This window comes from Leptonychotes weddellii, chromosome 1 (genome assembly GCF_054177405.1).
Source record: "Leptonychotes weddellii isolate Sample4059 chromosome 1, ASM5417740v2, whole genome shotgun sequence".
NCBI classification, from domain to species: domain Eukaryota; kingdom Metazoa; phylum Chordata; class Mammalia; order Carnivora; family Phocidae; genus Leptonychotes; species Leptonychotes weddellii.
This window is the reverse complement of record NC_138369.1, coordinates 27,427,483-27,450,650: the sequence shown is the minus strand read 5'-3', so window position 1 is coordinate 27,450,650 and position 23,168 is coordinate 27,427,483. Positions and strand designations below refer to the sequence as shown.

Below are 23,168 nucleotides of genomic sequence, written 5' to 3'. Positions count from 1 at the left end.
GACATCTTGGCTCTTTCCACAGTTTGGGTGTTGTGGACATTGCTGCTATAAACATTGGGGTGCACGTACCCCTTTGGATCCCTACATTTGTATCTTTGGGGTAAATACGCAGTAGTGCAATTGCTGGGTTGGACAGTAGCTCTTTTTGAGGAACCTCCATACTGTTTTCCAGAGTGGCTGCACCAGCTTGCATTCCCACCAACAGTGTAGGAGGGTTCCCCTTTCTCCGCATCCCCAACAACATCTGTCATTTCCTGACTTGTTAATTTTAGCCATTCTGACTGGTGTGAGGTGGTATCTCGTTGAGGTTTTGATTTGTATTTCCCTGATGCTGAGCGATGTTGAGCACTTTTTCATGTGTCTGTTGGCCAACTGGATGTCTTCTTTGGAAAAATGTCTGTTCATGTCTTCTGCCCACTTCTTGATTGGATCATTTGTTCTTTGGGTGTTGAGTTTGATAAGTTCTTTATAGATTTTGGATACTAGCCCTTTATTCCCATAGTTTCTTAAGCTTCAGACAACCAAGACCCTAGTCAGAGACTATGAGCACCTCGGGAATGAGGATGAAGTCTTCTGTCTCTGCATGTCCAGTGCCTGACACAGGGCCTGAGGCATGTATGCTGTGAGGGGGAATCTGTAGATAAAGGGGCAGAGAAGTTTCAGTCAACCAACCTTCTATACTTCACTCTTTAAGAAAAGGGCAATGAGACTCCTTGCACTCTACTACTTCTATACTTCACTCTTCTACCATCCGTCCTTTCTCTACAGTGTTTTCTAAAGCACTACAGTTGTCTTTGGAGTATGTTGGGGGTGGGCCACTGCGAGAAGAGATGAGTTAGTATGAAGCTTGTCTTTTTGTGTCCTCTGAAGGGGAAACAAGGACACAGGAAATGTCTTCCTTTCAAATCTTTAAGCCCTGAATAACTGGCCCTTTTAAAGATTCCAGATTATAATTGGTAAGCCTTCCAGCTCCCAGAATGCTGGCAGGATCTGTGGAGCATCATCCCCTGGGCCTGCACACTGGGGCCATCAGCAATGTGACCCCTCGAATCTGTTGTTGAGACACATTTCTGTCCATCGCATCCTGCTACATTTCCAGCAAGCTGGGGCAGCTCCTAGGCAAGAATTTCTGGCTGTTTCTCTAAAGCTGTGACAACTAGCTGTGGGGTTTGGACAGCCCTGGGTATCTCCAAGGACCGTATGGGGAGGGAGGGAATTCCCTTCCCTCCCCCAGTAGTTCACAACCAAATGGATTTTTTAATGTTCTAATTCTTCAACAACCACAACAATCACCCCAAGAACAAAATCCATATCCTGCAGCTGTTTGGAGAGGTAGACGGACAGAGAAGAGGGATTGGGAAAAAGACAGTAAACTTTTGTTCTTTCTTCCTGCCCAGTCTACATCCCTTTCCCCTAGTGTAAGTACCTTTGTCTTCACGTAGAGAATCTCCCCTTTTTCTCTCAGTCCACGCGGTGTGGATGAGATGAGCCTAAGCACTAGGATCTAGGGGAGGAGGCATGACTGAGGCTTTGCCAGGCTGTGCGTTCCATCTCCCTGGCTGTAGAGATGATTTCTGAGGGGTGGGCCTCTGACTCAGGTCAGGCCAATCAGAACCACCTCTAGTACTTCTGATGGCAATCCTGGGAAAACTTTAGGTGATCTGAGAGGCTAATACATAAGTCAGGAGCCATGGGCATCCACTTTGTCAACAGAGTGGAATACGGAGCTGAGAGACAGAGTTTTAATGACTTTGCTTGAGCTTAACATCTGCCTGAAATTTTTAGGATCCTGAGCCAATAAACTCCCAGTTATATGTAAATCAAAGTCAGGTTTCCAGCTCTTGTGACTAAAAGAATCCTGACTAATGGAAGGAGAATTTACACACTCAGGCAAAGCACCTAGGACAGAATGTTACAATTTACAGAGGGCTGGGATTCCCCATTCCAGGAAAGGGACTTTCTGCCATCAGTTTGGCTGGTACTTCCTCCTGACACCTTCTGTTATGATAAGCAGACATGTTGGTGATGACCCCCTTTCTTGCATCAGGGTGGGGGGGGGGCATTTTTAGAGCCAGTTTCAGAGTCCTTATATTTCAGTGCAGTAGGGTTGGCCTCCGCTGATGGGCAGCATCTGTGGGTCAATGGTGGCCATTTCCCTTTAGGTGAGTGAATAGTGGTACTGGGAAAGACCTCGGCCCATCTGGTCCGGCTCCCTCACATGATAAAGGAGGACCCCAAGAATGCTTACTGAAGCTGACCCTGCATTAGAATTCAGGTGTCCCGACTCTCACCCCTTCACTCCATGGGCTCCCTGGCGCAACTGCCGTAACCCATTTCTCCACTGATGAAGGAATATGATGATTTCCTTGAAGAGCAAGCCTGTAAGGCTGTGCTTAGAGTAAAAGTGCTTTATATACTGTAAAGTATGATTTGTTCATTTCACAAGTTATTGGAGGCCTACCCTGCGCTCAGTACACATTTAACAGTTAACAAAACCTGAACCCATGCTCCTATGAAGCTTCTAGGTTAGCACAGGGAGACAATAAACAACACAGAAAACTATCTGGGAAGTCTGAGGGAGTAAGTGTTAGGGAGAAAAATAAAGCCAGGAAGAAGCGCAAGGGATACGGATGTTACCTGACTAGACAGGGACACCTGACTGAGGAGGTGACAGCTGAGCAACAGCATCCTAAGGGAGAAGAAAGGCCCAATCCTGCGAATGGGGGAAGCGACCTCCAAGCAGGGGAGCCAGCTGCTTGAGCCTGGGAGGTGGGAGGTGTAGAACAAATCTTCCTTCTGTGAAGTCACAATTTCTTCACATGCACTGCACCCTCCTCTAACTGCTTGGTCAGCTCATAAGCTGTGCTGATACATCCTGGTCACACTTGGCCAGGTTGCAAAGACTAATAGGTTGAGGTGAACAGAAAGAGAGAGGTGAAGAGTGAGAGGATATAAATTGTCTGACTCTCTATAGAGAGAAAGGTAGCAATACGTCATATATATCCTTCCACCCAGGATTTCTTTTTTTTTTTTTTAAAGATTTTTATTTATTTATTCATGAGAGATAGAGAGAGAGGCAGAGGCAGAGGGAGAAGCAGGCTCCCCACAGAGCGGGGAGTCCGATGTGGGACTCCATCCCAGGACCCTGGGATCATGACCTGAGCTGAAGGCAGACGCTTAACCGACTGAGCCACCCAGGTGTCCCCCACCCAGGATTTCTATGTCTAGGGACTTCTACTAAGAAAATCCTGTAATTAAGGATCTGTGCAGTGACTTGGCTACAAAAATGTTCATTTATCTCAGCATTATTTATAACAGCTCAACATTTGAAACATCCTAAACATCCATCTGTGTGGAACTGGCAATTAATTATGGTATTTCCACCAGAAATTCCAGGAATGGCTCAGTTTGGGCTGACTTCGTTCATGGACCTATCCCTGAACAATTAGCTATGAGCAGGAAGACAGAAATCACTGTTTAGTAAGAAGCGGTTCTATGCAGCCCATTAAAAATGACATCGTACACGCCCAGCCGCATTTGTGGAAACAGTATGCACTTAAAATGGGTGCATTTTATTGTCTCTGCGTTTTGTCAATAAAGTTTATTAAAACAAAAAAGTATATTTATTAACACGAGAGATTTTTATTTGGGAAAGAAATGAATCACAAAATGGCTGTATGACATTAGCTAACGTATGCCATGTACGAGCAAAAGTAAAGTTGAGCAGAATATACACCAAAATATCAAAGCATTTTCTGAGTAGTGGGCTTATAGCTGATTCTTACTGTCTGTTTATTAAGTAATTTCTTACTAGGAAAATTAAACCATGTTCCTGATTTCAAAAAAATCATAGTACAAATGGAATACAAAATAAAACAAGTCTATCTCCTTCAAATAACAGTTTTACAGGCTCTTGGGTCTTCTTCCAAAAATGTTTTTTGCGTACGCAAGCACATGTGTCAGTATGTGGGTTTTTCTTAGTATAAATAAGCCTTCTGAGAACACAAATAGAAGCAAACTAACTCCACTGTTCTACACCTTGCTTTCACCACCCCCTTATTTATCTTAAATATCCTTCACTATCAGCACTTAGAACTAAATCCATGCATCTTTTCAAATGTTATTCCATTATAGGGATGTCCCAGGGTTAATTTCATCAATTCCCCCTACAAATGAACATTTAGATGCTCCTAACTCTTGCAAATCTCAAATGCTGGCATTGTCTTTCTTTAATGCGCCTCATTTGGGCACATAGGTAAATTATTTTTCTGATACCTGAAAATGGAATTGCTACGTCACAGGATATGTACCTTATTATCTTCATGGCACATTCCTGTATTTAATATTTTGTAAAGTTGCACGTTACATGAGCATTTTTTTTTAAAGTAAGTGACTTTCAAATGGCAATGGGGAGTCAACAGTTCTTTCAAAGATCTTCAGTAAGCTCCACTCTTGTTCATTTGACTTTGGAAAGGAAGAGGCCATGTGCTGGACTTATTACGGTGCTATGCCCAAAGGACACATTCTGATTCGGTTGCCAAAGCTGAGAGGCCAATGGCTGGAATCTGGAACAACAGGCTCAGTGTATAGTCCAGTTTATCATGCCAGAAAATCTCAGGGCTCCTTCCCAGCGTTGTGCACCCTTTTAATAAAGCAGCCGGCAAAGACAAGTCATTGGCTGAAGGAAATGGGAATATGTCTCTGATATCTTTGGCATCAGAATACCCTGAGAGAGGCAAAATGGCCAAAAACCCATAAAACTTTCATAGCCTATTAAGAGTGGCACGGCAGGCTTGGTAGAGGCTAAGAACAGAAGAGGTAAACTTGCCCTAAAAAGAAAATAATGGTTGCACTAAAATTCCATAGAGTTTATAGTTCGGATGGAACAGCTTAAAGTGATTATAGAATCTGACTGCCAAGCAGTGTATGTGAGCTGGGGCTGAAGCAACGTACAAGTGACAGTTTTCACTGCAGCTAGAGTCTTAGCAGAAATCTGTTAATTGTGTGTTCGGGGATAACATCAGAAAAGAGCATTAAAACAACTGTCTAAACAGGATGAAATGAAAGGGTATATGGCACGTTTCCTCATAGGACAGGAGGGCAAATGTTGGCAACTTTCTTTAAATAGCAGGAGATAAGTTAGCTTAGAACACCCAGACACGGCATTAAAATAACGTGATCCACCTAATTGTTTTTCACTCCCTGGTATGCTTCTCAGGCTGATAACCTCTTCTAGCTTGTGTTAAAGCATATTGTTTTGCTTCATGATTCCACCTCTAAAAATTGTTTGGCTGGCAGTATGTGTACATTGACATCAAAAACTAACCTCTGAAAACTAATTTACATGGAAATAACTCAGATATTAGATAAAATACATTTAGTACCTAAGGGGTAGGAGAGCAGGAAAGGTTTCAAAACAACCAACAGAATGAAGAGCTTCAGGTCAGTGTATGTTTCCTGCACTGTCTGGTACAAGAGTCACTGGTTACGGGTAACTATACAGTAATTAAGATTAAATAAAATTAAAAATTCAGTTCTTCAATCACATTAGTCACACGGCAAGTGCTCAATACTCCTGTGTGGCTACTGGCTTCCATACTGGGCAGTACACATCCAGAAGATTTCTTTTGTCATAGAAAGCTCTGTTGGACAGCACTGGATTAGACCTTAGAAATAATTCTTAGACCATGCTTTGGCCTGTCCCATTTCTACTGATCCCACCCATATTTCTGAAGGCCGCCACTGGTCAACTCCTTCTTATTTTCTTGCTTTGCAAGTCACCTTCCATTTTTTAAATAAACATATAGCACCTCTGCAGTGTTTTAACATGTACTGAAATTCTCCAAATGCAATTACTGAGTAAATTAAGGGAAAACTGTACTTTGTTTTCTTGGGAATGTTACCAGGAGCCACTCACTGTTTTAGTGATGCCCCATGGAGTAGACGCTGCCAGTAAAACACACCTGTATCCATCTTCATTTCGGGCTGTGGCATGCAAATATGTAACAGAGGGCTTTGAGTTTCATTGTAACAGACTTAGAACCAAATGTGTTTTACTTCGTGGAAGAACATGAACTGTGAAGACATCACACTTTAAAGGTTTAAAAGAACCTGTATCAATAAAAGTTTTTAAGATGTCAAAAAAAAAAAAAGGTGAAATAGTATGAACAGCAGAACAGCGGAAGTAATATAAACACAGTGTGTGGCATCTTGTAAAGCAGCCATAGGAAACGAATACCAAATACCTGTTTTAGCTTGCTAGGGCTGCGTTATCAAAGTACCACGGGCTGGGTGGCTTAAACAAGAGAAAAGTCCTGTCTCATGGTTGTAACGACTGGAAGTCCAAGATCAAGGTGTCAGCAGGGTTGGTTCCTTCTGAGGGCTGGGAAGGATTTGTTCCAGGTTTCGTTCCTTGACTCATAGATGGCCATCTTCTTCCTCCATCCATTCACATTATTTTCCCTCTATGCGTGTCTCTGTATCCAGATTTCCCCCATTTTTAGGGATTCAAGTCATAGGGAGTATGAGTGAAATCATATGATAATTGTGTTTCTCTGATTGACTTAGTGATCTCATTTTAACTTGGGTATCTCTGTAAAGACCCCCATCTCCAAATATGGTCATATCCTAAGGTACTGGGGTTAAGAGTTTCAATGTACAGATTTTGGGTAACATGACTTTTAAGGGTAAAATGTTATCTTTAACAATGTTTGTAGCTATAAGTGAAGGTTGTGGTGAGCAGAGCCTCATACTGGGATGGTGTGACCTGAAGCCAGTTCCCATAGTTCTGACTCCGCAATCTGGAACAAGTCACATCACCTCTCCGTACCTGTTTCCTCATCTTTAAAATGAATGTCCCCTCTTATTCTTTAAATTACATTTTATCTCATTCTATCATCCTGTGTTTACTAAGTACTTAGAGCTATGCAGAAATAAAACAACTTAATTTGACAATCATTTAATGCACACCTAGGAGCCAAGCACTTTGTTAGGTGATGAGGACACAGAACTGGGTTTAGAATAGTGCTTGACTTCAATAAGCTATCAGTCTAATGGACTCTAGGTGTCAGATTTCAAATTGGCAAATAAGAGAAAGTTAACCTATTAACTGTAGGAACTGGATGTATATTAGCTTTCCTTCTTTTTAAATTAGTTAATTAATTTTTTAAATTTAGATACAGTTAATTGACATATAGTGTATTATTGGTTTCAGAGGTAGAGTTCAGTGATTCATCAGTTGCAGACAACACCCAGTGCTCATTACATCATGTGCCCTCCTTAATGCCCATCACCCAATTACTCAATCTCCACCTCCCACCCCCCTCCCCTCCAGCAACCCTCAGTTTGTTTCCTATGATTAAGAGTCTCTTATGGTTTATCTCCCTCTCTGATTTCATCTTGTTTTTCCCTCCCTTCCCCTATGATCCTCTGTTTTGTTTCTTAAATTCCACATATGAGTGAAATCATACGATAATTGTGTTTCTCTGATTGACTTATTTCACTTTAGCTCTCCTTCATACTGTAAACTCAATGCATGAGTCTGGAAGGATTCTAAGCCTTCTGAGATCAGAAGAAAACATCACTAAACTGTACAAGTGGGAAGGGGACTACAATGTACTCATGACAGGTTATATATATATAGGTTATATTTATATATATATAAAGTATTAAGATTAAATAAAATTAAACTACTTTACTTTACTTTCATCCTTCTCTAATAGTCATAATTATTCCAGGCAGAATTTTTCTGAGAAAAACCAAATCCAAGAGCAAAAGGCAAGAGAGAAAAATCCATCTCCTCAGCAGTGGCATTAGGAGGAATTTTGTTGAGTATTTGTATCTCACATCTCAGCACAGGGAACTTCCTATGTCAAAATGACTCTGAAAAATATTTTTCTTAAACCGCCATCCGTGAACATGAAAACGATGCATACCCTGAATACATCAGAACACCAAGTGCAGCTTTATACTGTATGAGTCAAAGTTTAAAAGCAAATCCTAAGCATATAAAGGCACATAAAAGTAGAACCACCATTGGAGGAGCCAAAGATTAGATCTGGAGCTGGAAGGGCTGAAATCTGCTTTGGACATTTCTAATGACTGCTGAACAGAAGATAAATGATCTGTATCTCAGTTACAGGTTTAAAGGTACAGTGGGCCCATTAAAGGATCATTTGGGAAATAATCATGGTGACAATAATGCTAATGCAATATGCTAGCTCTCCACTCTGACTTAGGTGGCGTCATGGTTCCAGCCAGCTTCCTCCAAGAGCAACCATTTAGCTTGCACTAGCTTTTAACCGCTGACCATCTTAGCATCTGCATTCCTTCCTGGAGTTGCCGGGCCACCTCCTACCTTTGAACTGAGTAAATAAACATGACAGTGAGCTCTTCAGTGAATGCCCACCCATGATTATTGTGAAGGTTTTGGATCAGTCTCTGCTAAAACTGAAGACAGATTTAAGGGGCCTTTGCCATTTACTAGAAACTCATGCTGAATGGGAAGATGTATGGGGCCGGTGATTCTAGAATAATAAATAAAAAAGACGTGAGAGTCAAGTCCAAACCCACACAAAACCTCCTGATAGGTTACAGCGCAAATCTAAACACATAACCTTCTATAATAGCAAACGTAGAGAAAAACCACCAAGTTCTTGCCATCCAGCTCAACTATTTATAAACACTCTTCCAGCCAAGGTTCAGTTTTAGCTCAGTCTCGTGCTGAGGTCTACAGTTTTCTGGAAGCAAAAACAAAAAAAAAAAAAATTGCTTTTTTTGATGCATAGACATGGAGAGACATCAGTGTACAGACAGACAAACCTAGGGTCATTTTTTCACTGCCTAGGAACAACCTGGGGTCAGAAGCTTAGAAATAATTTAAGTGGCAGTCATTGAATGGACTACAAATAGGACCCACTATGGCTCTGAGTAGGAGAGAAATACAACACTCATCCTTCTCTTCTTTGTTTCTGATTGTCTTAATTTTTCCCTCAGTAAGACTTTTTATTTTTGGGTTGCATATTCAAACAGATAACTGCTTACAGTCATATGCTATCTATCCTCAATGAAAGGTTGAAAAAATGTACAAAGCACATCCTTCACAGCTGTATTTGCCAATAATTTCTGGATCTGTTTGGGGCTGATCTCACCCTCAGCCTCCCTCCAGCACCCATCAAAATAATGGATGGTGTGACTTCTCTCTAGGGACACTGACAGAAGAAGTAACATGCTGTGGTAGGGATTTTTGGCTTCTCTCTGATTAATAGGTATTCCAGACGCACAGCCCTTTCAGTGTTTTCTTAGATTAGCGGGGAAATTTGATGCATAGGGCTGGAGTCTGACAGGGAGGAGAGCTTTTCAGATCATGGTGGAAAGAGTCACCCCAGTTCACTTTCTTCTTGCATGTTCACCTAATAATACAACAGGGCTGTCGAGAGCTTGGACTTTTGGTCAGACTGGGCTGGACTCAATTCACATGTGGCAAAGAAGGAACACTATTTAGCCCCTTCCCAGGCTCCGTTCTCTCACCAGAGGATGGGGTAATATTAATACCTACGCACAGGGGTGGTGTGAGGTTTGAAAGCCATAATGCTGGAAGAACCATTAGCCAAGGACCAGTCTCTTGTAGACCACTCTGCTCATCGGATGCTGCCAGGATGATTGTTGGGATCCTCAGGGAGCTTGGTCAGTTCCCACTGTGAGCTCCCTGATCCAGCCATAGTTGACTGGACAGGAGAAGGAGGGCAGAGAAGAGTTTCCAATGGTTCCAGGAAGGAGGCGGCATTTTTAGGCTCTAATACAGGCATGGTTAAGAAAACACTTGGGTGTGTAGACATAAAAATAATCATGGACTTGCTCTCCTGGATTGAACTGATAATGGTGTTTACAAATTTAGGGCCAGACTTTCCAAAGGGCACATGATAAGCTTTGGCGAAATCCTATTCTCCATCCCCAAATGGTCAAATAGGATCATGATAGGTGGTTCTCAAAGCCTGGTACCTGCAGCCACAGCACCCAGGCATGTGTCAGAAATGCAAATTCCTAGGCCTTGTCCCTAACCTAATAAATCAGAAACTATGGGGAATTTGTGTTTTAACAAGTGCAGCTGGCTGTGATGCCTGTTAGAGAACACTCACCTTCCCTTCTCCATATGTGGATCCTTTTCACCGATAGCCTTAACTTTAAAAACAAAAGCAAACACACACACACACACACAAACCCCTCCCTTTTGGGAATCTTGTAGTTGGCGGGATGAGATTGAGCCATCTTTGGAAGGAAGTTTGAGCATAGGTCTAAGTAAGCTGGGTTTTTTTTTTTTAATTTTTTTATTATGTTAATCCCCATACATTACATCATTAGTTTTAGATGTAGTGTTCCATGATTCATTGTTTGTGCATAACACCCAGTGCTCCATGCAGAACGTGCCCTCTTTAATACCCATCACCAGGCTAACCCATCCTCCCAACCCCCTCCCCTAGTAAGCCGGGTTTTATATGTCTGCATCCTAGAAGTGATCAGATCTTAAAACAAGCTAACAAATCTAATCAGTCACCTTCTTGAGAAAGGCCTTCTAGATTTGGGTGCTAAATGTAGGTTAACAAACTTAATCGTATGTTTATTCACCCGGTGGTACCCCTACTCTATGAGAGATCAGCACCAGGAATTAGTAGTGGATAGGCATTTAGTCCCTGCAAACACTGTAGCCAAGAATACAAGATCCTGCTAGAAAAGCTGTGGGTCTGCTTCCTCTCAAGGTCTGAGATAAGCAGCCTGTTCGATCTGTGCAGTGTCATGAGCCAACCTGCCCACAAGATTTGATTGAAAGGGTACCTGAGAAGAAGCATGGCTGCAATGGACATGGTTTTTATGTCCTTAACCTCAATCCCACCCATTTCGCATTGAGTAGCAGCCATAGAGTCAGAGCGGCTCCACTCATAGCTGCAGGGTTAGGCCCTCATTTGGACGAAATGCAGGGGAATCCGTCCCCCCCTTACCATAGTGATTGACTAGGTACCCCAGCCTGGCCAGTTAGGCTATAAGGATCAGGGAAGTCTAAGCAAGGGGATTTCTGTTAGGATACAGAAGCTCCTTGTTAACAGTGTGTGGGGTGGAGAGCCATTTGCCCCCATGCAGGACAGCCATCTGCAGACAAGGCTGATACATAGGGCCATGAATGTCGGTTGTCATTGACATCACTACTATCCTTCCTGTCTTCACCTGCTCAATTCTGGAAGAGAATAAGGGCTTCTGAACAGAGCGGCCTAGAAGGAAGAAATAACTTGCAGCAGAGACCAAAGATAGAGAAATACTCAAGAATTTCCAAGGAAAAGAATCAAGAAGAAAAATAATGTAGGTAGGAAATGACTATCTACAGGCCTTGGAGTGAAAAACATAAAAATAAAATACCTTGACATGTTAAGTGCAAAGTAAGTTCCTCCATTCCCCCAAAAGAGAAGGATTAGGTGAGGCTTCAGGAGGGTATGAAGCTCTTGAGGTAAGTTCTGCCTAATCTAGACAAAGAGCAGAAGGAAAGATCCGTCTAGGTATGTGCAGAGATCCCATCACAAGTGGAAACATGATGAGTGTTCAGGACTGGAGAAAAAAGCCAGAGTGACCGAAACAGAGAGATCAAGAAGGAACACGGGGATCGCCTGGGTGGCTCAAGTGTCGCACTCTTGATTTTGGCTCAGGGATTGGTCTCGGGGTCGTGAGATCCAGCCGCACCTCTCCTGGGGTTCCTTGCTCAGCGGGGAGTCTGCTTGAGATTCTCTCTCTCTCTGCTTCCCCCTCTGCACCTCCCCCTGCTCACACTCGAAATGAATGAATGAATGAATGAAGAAATAAATAAAATCTTTTTTAAAAAAGAAGAAGAAACATGGCATAAGACATTCAGATTCATAGACATTGAAATGATCATGGAACTGCTATCCTGGATTGAAGGGAGGTAGAGGAGGGTCAGATACAGGATCCAAATCTTTTAGACCATGTGAAAAGTTGTGGTCTTTGTCTGAGGAGTACTGGAGAGCTTTGCAGGGAGAAGAGTCAAATGCCTCGTTCTCAGTTACAGCCTATTAGAAAAGGTGTGAAGACTTCACAGCATGCTGCCGTCTTAGCAGAGTGCCAGGGTTCCTGCCGTGGTTATAAGAATCCCATCAGCCAGTTGAGGAAAGTGGGAGACAACTTAGCTTGCATGCGCAGGAAGCCCAAAACAGAACCGTGCACTCCAAACTGTGATGCTAGTCGTCCCTCGCTCCCAGATCCTGCCATGGTAATGAGTGGTTCCCTGTGTGATGAAAAACACTTTTCCACCTGGAATTTCCTCTAGAGACTCTAGTGCACAGGCCTGCGGCTAGCTCACCAACCCACTGGTATGTCATCTGACAAGACGGAAGTAATTTACTACTCCCAAGGACGATTTTCCTCAATTGTTAAAAAAGCTTTCCTCAATTGTTAAAAAAGCTATGATGTCTTCATGCATCAAGGAAATGTCACAGATTTGATTCTCTTTTTTTCTTTTTTTAGAAGATTTTTGCTTATTTATTTATTTGAGAGAGAGCAAGCAAGATTGGGGGGGGGGCGGGCGGAGAGGGGCAGAGGGAGAAGCAAACTCCCAACTTAGCAGGGAACCGGACACGGGGCTCCATCCCAGGACCCTGTGGTCACAACCCGAGCCAAAGGCAAATGCTTAAACAACAGAGCCACCCAGGCGCCCCTGATGTTCCTTCTTGTAATTCTTCTTATGTCAGTAACACCTTATTCTTTGTGTTTTTCTCACTGGAAAATAATTACTCATTTAGTTCTTTTCTCTTATGCTAAGCAATGAGTTCCTTTAAGGACAGAAACTTTTATTTATCTTAGTAAGTTTCCTGCCCCTTCCCACAAATAGTAGCTACTAGGACCTGGCACATAGTAAGAGTCATTGTTGCATTGATGGATGAACCAATCATTGAAAAAATAAATAATACCATATAAATGATTCAAGGATATCCCTAAAAATCCCTTGGGGGGGAATCTTTTTTATTTGCTATCTGGGCTGAATTCGTAATTTTTTTTTTTTTTTTTTGAGTGTTTACAATGGACCAGGCTCTGGGCTAAGAGCTTTATATACAATGTTTCATTTAATTTCCAAATGAACCCTCAACTGATAGTATGTTCTCTCCACTTAACTAGCATATATACAGAGATCAGCAATTATTTGCCCAAAAGTAACCAGCTTGGACAAAGAAACACCATTTCTTAGCTCTGGCCTATCTGATTCCATAGCCTGACCTCCTGGCCAGTGCATTGACACATTTGAAACATGCCCTTTCCAGACCTAAATGTTGCAGTTTAGGAGAGTCCTCTGAAAGGCTAGGGCTTGCACCCTTCTCCAATTCTTTGGTAGTAACCATGGCATCTGGAGTTGCTGAATCAGGAATACTCTAGGGTAAGGGATGGATTACCTCCAATTCCTTTGCTGTATAAAGACCCAGTTCAGGAAAAGATACACATGTTAATAAACTGTTTGCGTATTTTTTTTTCTATCCAGATTTTCTTTTATCTTCAAGTGGGTGAGGTTTATCTTCATAATTCAACTGTGAATGCAGAAATGCATTCTTGCTAAATCAGACACCTATTTTTCTTTGGAAAAGAAAGTGGAAAGAATTACAAGATACCATAATGACATGATGGCACAAAATATTCAGCCTAGATTAAATTTGGTGGGGAGGTACCATTGTATATTTAGATATGTCAAATCACATTCCCTAAAACATGCTGTGTTAGGAACTGCTAGTTATTCCCCTAATACTCCCCCCTTTCTCTGTAGAAAGAGACCTCTGATTTTTAGCCAGGCACCTGGCTGCCCTGTGTATCAGAGTCGGGGCGACTGGTCTAAATTCTAGCCAGGACTCTGTAAGTGGAAGGATCATGTGGCGGCTCTGTCAATCTTCCTGAAAAGTCTGCTGCTGTGCTTCCTTAGCTCCATCTTCTTCCTTCCTTCTTTCCTGATGGCTGGGATTTTAATGTGTTGGCATCCACACTGGAGCATGAGGTGACCTTGAAACAGAGACCCATACACAGTGGATCATTTAGATAGAGCAAGCCTGGGTCCCTGCAGTCTTCATGGAATAGAACCTTCATAATAGCCCCACGCTGCCTTCCTCCAGGTTTTGACATGAGAGAGAATAAACTTCTATCTATGCACCCCTGTTATAAGTTTATTAATTTATGGCAAACCTAATGCTAGCTGACATACATGCCAACAGCATTCAGTAAGACCCTGAGAGAAACAGGATAGCAAGGATGGCCAGACTGCAAATATGAATGCCAGCCTTCTACAAACCTTGTCACAGGATCCAGCTATCTTTCTCTTAAGAGATGGGTATTTTATGTAACAGCCACTAGGAATCCTAATGGAAATGGTAGTCATTTGGGGGGGGGGGGGAGCTAAGGAGTTAGAGGACCAACAGAGAAGTGAAACACCACACACACACACACACACACACAGTTCATTTGTTGGATAAAGGCAAGACAGAGTGCTGTAAGAATTAGAGAGATCACTGAACAAATAAACTTTATGATAAATGGTTCAATCAGAAGTAGCATTTGGAAGCAAGCTTGTGTTGGCCCTTCAAAATCTGTCTAGAACAACTCACCTCCTATACCTGAGAAGAAAGCGAGGTTGGGGGGCTTGTAAAAGGACTCTTGCTTGCCCTACTCCATTCATTCTCTACAAGGGCACTTTCAACCTGAAGATCTTATTAAAAGTGCAGATGCTGCTTCAGAAGGCCTGGGTGGGGCCCAAGGTTTTGCTTTATAGCACATTCCCAGGTGAGGCTCATGCTAGTGGTCTACCCACAGACTAAGCTTTGAGTAAAAAGGTTCTACACAACTGCCAAAGAGATCTCTTTAAAACCTAAATCATATCTTGCCAGTCTCCCGCTTAAAACCATCCAGTGGCTTCCCACCACAATCCTAGTAAAATCCAGATTCCTTATTATGTCTTTGAGACCTACCGTAATCTGGCCCTTGCCCAGATTGCTGGCTGAGTTTCCACACATTTCTTGCCTTGTCTACTCTCCTTCAGCCAGCCTGGACTTATTTCTGTCTCTCAAATATGCCATTCTTATCCCAGCACCTTGTTTCATGTTTTTAATGACACTTACCAGTATCTGGAATTCCAATTTATTCCAAACCTGTAGAATATAAGCTTCTAGAATTTAACCTGTAGGATGTACCACTGTATTCTCAGCACCTAGCACAGTGCCTACTACAACATAGTTGCTCAATACAAATGAACACTGGAAGCTAAAGGTTGGATCATGAAAGTAGCAAACATAATTGATCCCGGAGCACAAGACTCTGGTAGGCAAGAGAAATGGGGGGACTGAGTGATACCATTCTCAGCAACACACACACACACAGCCTAGTGTCCTAGGAGAATTGGCTCACATTTAAGTCACATTCCTACCGCAGATAGCACCAGAACCAAACTCCCAGTGTCCCAGAAGACAGTAGATCACAGCAATGGCAGACAACAACAAAAGCCCACAAAGACAAGTGCATTTGGGCCTGCCTTGGTGTCGGTGTAAGAGCCAGCCTTTGGGCTCCAGGGAAATGCTTTTGTGAGAATGATGACTTCCATGGCAGAGGAGACTGAGCCGAGGGTCACCCCAACTAAGACAGATCTCTGAATGTGATACCATTTCCCAACAAAGGCCTCCAGAAGAATGAGTGCACCCATCTCTTTTTCCCATCATCTGCTTGCAATGCTGAAAAGTCCAAACAAACATGTACGCTCTAGAAAGATTAAGCAGCTCATGCCATGGAAAATGACCATCATGTGTTTCCTTTCAACTCACCCCTGATTCCCTCCCCAAGTGTGGGAATAAAACATCTTGAAGGTCTGAGAACATTCAAAATATGCCATCATTTAGAAGTAACAGCCGCTCGTGCTATGCATATAAATAAAATCCATACTAAACCTAAACACATTTATAAGGTCTTTGTAAAGACTGCCTTTTCTCTATAAATGTCCAAAAAGATTAATTAAGAACAGGATGACTCATCCATCTAGATTGATTAAACGTATATTTAAGGGTCAGCCTGGAAACAATGCCTAGATGTATTAACATACAATTTGCCCATGGTGATTAGTCTATTTATTTTACTTGCTGACAATATTTCTAGAATTAAGTCATTGTTAATCTATGACTGAAAGGAGGGACAGGACCGCCCTACTCCCTGTCCAAGAAGCCATCTTCTTTCACCTCCCAGTACTAGGATTCCCCTCCTAAATTTTCAGGCTCCTTTAAATCTTGCAAAGGGATCCAGATACCAGAGTCTACAGGGAGTGCTCCCAAAAGCTGAATCTCAGACTCAGCCCACTGCTCCCCCATCAGCCCTCTGATCAACGTCTCTGCCCTCTTGGAATGTCTTTTTCTTTCTTGCCCCTTTCTTTTGCATCAGGACACATTCTCCAAAAACCTTTTGGGAAGTAATGTACTCTTTCCAAAAACAAAACACTAATTCTCTGCTGATAATGTGGGTGCTAACCACGTGGGGTGGAGCATACTACTCATGTTGTCCCCTTTATCTCCATTAATGTTCACGAAAGCCTGCAAGGAGTTTGAGATCTAAGTAGCCATAGCCCCACAGGTAAGTGAAACTGGGAACTGCAATTTTTAACTATGGTCACCTAACTAGAAGTGAGGAGAGCCGGCTTTGCAGACTGGTACACTGGAATGGCAAGTCTGTGCTCTTTGCTCTTGGACCGTGTTATTTCACAACTGTGTTGAATCTGTCAGTTATGCTTTTCTGAAATAGGACTCCCGGCCCCCAGTGTGAGCAATTGAAGGCTGAGAATAAACTTTCGTCCTGAATTCCGTCACCATCTATGTCCCTGGTAGCGAGTCAAGCCCATCGTGTGCCCCAGACACATTTGTTGATAGAACGCAAATTATGTTGATAATTTTCCTTTGGCTGTTCTTTGGCAATTCTCTGGCACTTATCTAAGCCATGTTTATTAATATAACAGCTGGGGGGGTGATTTAAAGAGCCAGTCATACTTCTAGACTGACCACACAATTCTAAAAAGAGTCTACCAGCCCAGCTGCAAAGAAAATAAGGCACTTTGAGTGAAAGGTAAGGAACCAGGTTCCAATCGTCCTCATCAAAGTGGTACAAGATTGGGTTTGGTGGAATCATCATACCGCCACTGTTCTTGGACAGGTTAATTACCTTCCCGACCCTCAGATCCTTTGTATGCAAAAGGAGTTGATTACAAGGTGGTTTTGAATATTAAGTGAGATAATGAAGTCTGCACAGAGCAAGAAGCACAGTGACTATTAAAAACTCAGTGAGAACCATTATGGTTACTGATCCTTACCTTAAGCTCAATGATAATCACCACTAGCCATTTAGTTCAGATTATCTATGTAGTGGGCACTGTTCTGAGCACCTTATATACCTTAACTCATTTAATGCTCACAGTAGTTCTCTAAGGAACTGCTATTGTATTCCCATTTTACAGATGGGTGCGCTGAGGTCCAGAGATGTACACTGATTTGCCCAAGGTCACATTGCCAGTCATTCTCCACTGGAAGCAGACACTTAGCTCCAGAGCACAGTCTCTTTTGTTTATTTCAATTCAAGTAGCCAACACATAGGACATCATTAGTTTTTTTTTTTTTTAAGATTTTATTTATTTATTTGAGAGAGAGAGAGAATGAGAGACAGCATGAGAGGGAGGAGGGTCAGAGGGAGAAGCAGACTCCCCGCTGAGCAGGGAACCCGATATGGGACTCGATCCCGGGACTCCAGGATCATGACCTGAGCCGAAGGCAGTCACTTAACCAACTGAGCCACCCAGGCGCCCTGACATCATTAGTTTTTGAGGTGATGTTCAATGATTCATTAGTTGCATATAACACTCAGTGCACAGAGTACAGTCTCTTAACTATGATGCTACATGGCAAGTAGTGACACAGCCCCAAATCCGGTGGCCGTCCTACCTGAACTCCTGAAACAGAAGAGGTGGGTTAATATGGCTTCCAGGGTCCCATTTGTCCACTCTTCCTCCCTTTCCCTATACCACTGTTGGATTTTTTCTTTTTCTTTTTTTCTTTTTTTTTTTATTATGTTCAGTTAGCCGGCATATAGTACATCATTGGTTTTTGTTGTAGTGTTCAACAATTCATTAGTTGCGTCTAATACCCAGTGCTCATCACAACACATGCCCTCCTTAATACCCATCACCCGGTCACCCCATTTCCCCACCCCTCCTCCCCTCTGTAACCCTCAGTTTGTTTCCCGGAGTCCAGAGTCTCTCGTGATTTTTTTTTAAACCAGTGTGTAGCTAAGGAGAAAAGGGAGGGGAGTTTTTTTTCCACCAGAGCTCATTCTCAAGTGGAGCCACTCAATGATTTTTAAGATAAAATGATAATGTCCTGGTTGTTAAGACAACAAAGAAAAATAATAGAGGAGCACTATAAAAGTAAACGTGTTACAAACAACAGACAACAAACAGTATTTCAGACCCTGCCTTTCTCCAATGTAGCCCATCCCCTCTGGACTCACTCTTCCCATAAGAAAGCCTGCTGTCCTGTCTCTAGCCCCTCCTCACCTTTAATCACCCTCTCCTGCGGGCCTCTCATTCCACCCTACTCATCCCTACTCCTCCACCAGATTTTAGCTCACACCTCACCTCCTCCAGAAGCCTTCCTGGACCCTCTTGCCCAGCCCACTCCATCAGGACTAACTGGCCCCTGTGAGATTTCTTTTTTCTTTTTTTTTTTTTTTAACATGAGAGAGAGAGCACGAGCAGGAGGGGGAACAGAGGGAGAAGCAGGCTCTCCGCTGAGCAGGGAGCCCGACTCGCTCAGTCCCAGGACTCTGGGATCGTGACCCGAGCTGAAGGCAGACGCCTATCTGACTGAGCCACCCAGGCAGATTTCTTTAGCCTGTGCCGTAGATTTCTAAGTACAGTGGCCTATAAGCTCCATGAGGGCAGGCAGGATCCAACAAGTTTTCTGCTATATCCTCAGATGCTAGCATCATGCCTAATATATAATTAGACACCTAGTAAACATATGTTGAATGGTTGGTACCTTTGAGAACTACAAAGCATGCCAGTTCTTTTAAGCTTCAGAATTCTGTAATAAAATGCTTAAAGATCAGGCTTTTTATGACCTTGGAGGGATATAAACCATTGCAGAAAAGTATGACCCAGTCTATTTTCTTAGGCTACTCAATAATTTGGAAACCTGGAGAAGATTTAACAGTACTTATTACTGGAGTATTCTTTCCTAAAGGGACCCTCCCATCATTTAAACTCATTCCACTTCATTTGGTTCCCTGCAAAGGTAATGCTCAGGAGCTTAATGATAATTATGACATTTCCCCTTAGATTTCTCTTTTTTTGGATTTAATAATCTCAGCCTCCTAAACTTTTCCCTGTAAAAATCTAATAATTTCCATTGCTCTCCCACTTCCCCAGGTTACTCATATCTTAACTCTTACTGACAAATCTCATAAAGTTTGAGCTTAATATTCTTACTTTTGTTCTCTGAGGGCTTGTAGACAAAAAAAAAAAAAAAAAAAGGAAAACTCAGCAAATACATCCACAAGGTGAGGAATAAGATATGAGTTTAGTTCATGGTGATTTGATCACAGCTTACCTTTTTTGTTGAGGCCCATATTTTGAAACATGCTCCACTTTCTACAAAGTTCCAGAGTCAGATAATGTGAGGTCCATGTTTTAGTATAAGCGTATTCATTAAGACATTAAAAATCACTCCACATTTTTCAGAATGGCCCCACTTCAAATATGCAAACCTGTTTTTCGATGAGTAGAACTTCTAAGTGCCATATCGATTCCTCATTTGGGGTTCAAAAATATGGTCACCCTATCTATGGCATCTATTCTCTAAAATATTGATGGCAACCTGCCTCTGTAGTTGGTGCTATGTTAGTCATTCATTGATGTTTTCTCTTTTAATCATTAAAACCTCTTTATGAGATAGATGATACTTTTATCCCCATTTATAGATGAGGAAATTGAGGCTCAGGAAAGCTTACATGGAATCACCCACCAGTAGGGGGCAGGGCAGGGAGTCCAACAGGCCTATTGGACAGTGTATACTAAGCTCTAGGCACATCACTTAAAGCTCTAAAAGTACTGACTTGGGGGTTTTGTTTGTTTTTTTAATAAATGACCTGATCTAGCATTATGCACACAGTAGCTTCATAATAATTCTTTGATTTTGACATGAGGAAGCTGGAATTTTCATACTTGTTAGCAAGACTGTAAATTGGTTCAACCACTTTGGAGATCACTTGGCAATATCTAGGAGTGTTGAGGTGTGCATATTCTAGGGTCATGAGTCCCTGGGCAGTATGCCAGATACAACTGGTCAGCTGACCCAACCCTTTCCCACAGCCCCACACCATCCGGAAATCCTCCTCTAACTGGCTGAGGGATGAAGCACATGGTCCTGTTCTGGTAACAGGGTAAACGCGAAAATGACTGAGGGGGCTTCTAGGAAATCTTCTTCTTACAGAGTCAAACTGATGAGTCTGCTTTATTTGACTTTTGCTCCTTTACCTCTCTCTGACTGGAACTTGACACAAGGCCTGGAGTTGCTACAGCTATTTCGTGGCCATGAAAAGAGCAATTCTGAGGATAGAAGTGCATCCTCTAAGGATGGCAGAGCAGAGAAATGGAAAAATGCCCTATCCTTTGGCATCTCTCAATTGCCACGGCAGCCTGGAAGGCCTACATCCAGGCTCGCTATTCAGTTAGGAAGAATAGTCTCCTGAACCATTAACTCACTGTCAGTTGGGTTTCTTTTGACAGCTCTCTTGAGAAACTCTCACACATACGCGCAAGATGACCTACACAGAAGTGTGTCATGTGAAAAATTACAAAGCCCAATGACCATCAAAGGGGAAATGGATAAATAACTTGTAGCATATTCACACAGTGAAACACCACATAGCAATGAAAAAGGAGCGAACTAGATCTACACATACCAACACAGACAATTTCTGAAACCGAAGCGTAATGTGAAAAAGAAAAATTGTGTTCAGTACAATATCCCTTCAGTATATTTTGAAAGGACAGAATAATTCTATGTATTTTATGGATCAATGCACATCTACCGAACATATAAAAACATGAATATGAAGGAAACACAACTTCAGGGACAGAGGAGGGGATGAAATTAGAAGGCACTTCAACTGAACCTTTGGTGTTTTAGTCCATAAAATTCATCTGAATCAAATATGGCCCCAAATCTGAACATCCATTAAATTTGGGTGGTGGACCCATGGATATTTGCTAGATAATTCTTTGTATTTTTTTCCTATAAACTTTAAAGGCTTTACACTTTTTTAAAAGTTGGCTAAAAAAGGGAAAGAAACTTTCAAAAAACGGTTGGGTATTTACATAAAAGGACTCTGTCAAATGTAAGGTGACACGTGAAACAATCATTATTATCGTTACCATGGGCCAGGAAGGCTATGTTGAGGAGTGACTTCCCATGAGCCCTGAAAAAAGAGTAGAATGAGAAGATTGAATTAGGCAGTGGAGATGAGGTTGTGTTATGGAACTATACTGTGTCTCCTCAAAATTCCTAGGTTGAAACCCTCACCCCCAATGTGACTGTATTTGGAGATAAGGCCCTTAAAAGTGACTGAGGTTAAATGAGGTCCTAAGAGCGGGACCCTGATCCAATAAGACCAATGTCCCTATAAGAAGAGGAAGAGACACCAGGAGCAGACTGACATAGAAAAAAAGCCATGTGATGGCACAGAGCAAAGGGGGCCCTCTGCAAGCCAAGGAGAGAGGCCTCCAGAGAAACCAGACCCGCCGACACCTTGATCTTAACTTCTAGCCTCCAGAACTGGGAGAAAATAAATTGCTATTGTTTAAGTCTCCTGGACTATGGGATTCTGTTATGACAGCCTGAGAAGACTAATACTGCGAGTATGTCTAGAACGGGGGTTCTCAATAGTGAATGGCACTGTGTAATGCAGGACATTTGAGAAACTGGGGGTGGGGTGGTTAATTCTGGTGGTCGCCAAGCCTGAGGAGCACAAGAGCCATTTCATGGGCAGGGACAGTTGAAAAGCGGAAACCTCTTTCAGGGCCCAACTCAGTCCTCACAATACAAAATAATTCTGCAACCCTTATGCCTTTAAAATATCCCATGGGACATTTATGTCGAGGAGATACCTGCATATAATTATCTAAAACTATGTAACGATGCCAAATTTTTTTTTTTTTTTGCCGGGTAGTATGATATGCTGAATTTTCCAGGAAAGTCACTAACTGCTTGGTAGATTATGGGAGGATGGTACTTCGTTTTCTTCAGAACTTTGCCAAAAAGTACTCACCACCATTTTGGAAAATCACTGACAGTCATGTTAATGATGTTTGAATTGCCCACACAACATATCCTTATCAGTGTCCATTCACAGCTCTTGTGTTATGCCAAGAGCCAGCAAACTACCATTAGCTGGTCAGATCCAGGCCACTGCCTATTTTTGTAAATAAAGTTTTGTTGGAACACGATCATGCTCATTTATGAACTGTCTGTGGCTGCTTTTGTAGTACAATAGCGGAGTTGAACATGGCCCCAAAAGCCTAAAATATTTACTATCCCACCCTTTCCAGAAATGTTTGCCAACCCCACATACAAACCTGATTCTGTGTCTAGGATAACATTCAATTACTTCAGTATCTAATCTAGTTGAATTCTAGAATATTTACCTATTGAAATATGCATGACTTCATTATGTTACTTTCCCTTTAAGTTTTATTAATTATAGTTAATGCATTAGGTAGGCTCTTTTGCAGTAGTGTAGATATCTACATAACTGTGAAATCCATTTCAGAAAATAAATGGAATTCATTTCAGTAAAGAGGGGCAAGTATTTCTAAATATTTTCAGTGGGCTAAGAACAACCACTCTAGACCTCAGAACAAAGACCATAAAGAACAAAGAGCTATGTGACCAAGAAGAAAATTGAAAACAGGTGTCATGCAGAACAGGAACTGATTGTAAGCTCCATGAAAGAAGCTACTGGGTTTATTTGTACATCACTTAACTCGGGAACTGGTACCCAGGCGCTGAACACTTGACTGAACGATTCGATGAATGGAAGGAGGAATGAGACATATGAAT

At 42.2% G+C, this 23,168-nt stretch overlaps 3 long non-coding RNA genes across 3 annotated transcripts in view; all 3 read right to left on the bottom strand.

Annotated features, from left to right (window-relative positions):
- Positions 1-23,168, bottom strand: part of LOC145716792 (uncharacterized) — a 412,414-nt gene that overhangs the window by 75,459 nt on the left and 313,787 nt on the right. The gene's annotated exons all lie outside the window — the stretch shown is intronic.
- LOC145716773 (uncharacterized) overlaps positions 1-23,168 on the bottom strand; it is a 115,582-nt gene that overhangs the window by 45,435 nt on the left and 46,979 nt on the right. The gene's annotated exons all lie outside the window — the stretch shown is intronic.
- The window catches only part of LOC145716777 (uncharacterized), a 37,835-nt gene continuing 14,824 nt past the window's right edge, over positions 158-23,168 (bottom strand). The window contains exon 3 of the long non-coding RNA XR_014139664.1: positions 158-634. This is a non-coding gene — a long non-coding RNA (uncharacterized LOC145716777). The remainder of the gene's footprint in view (positions 635-23,168) is intronic.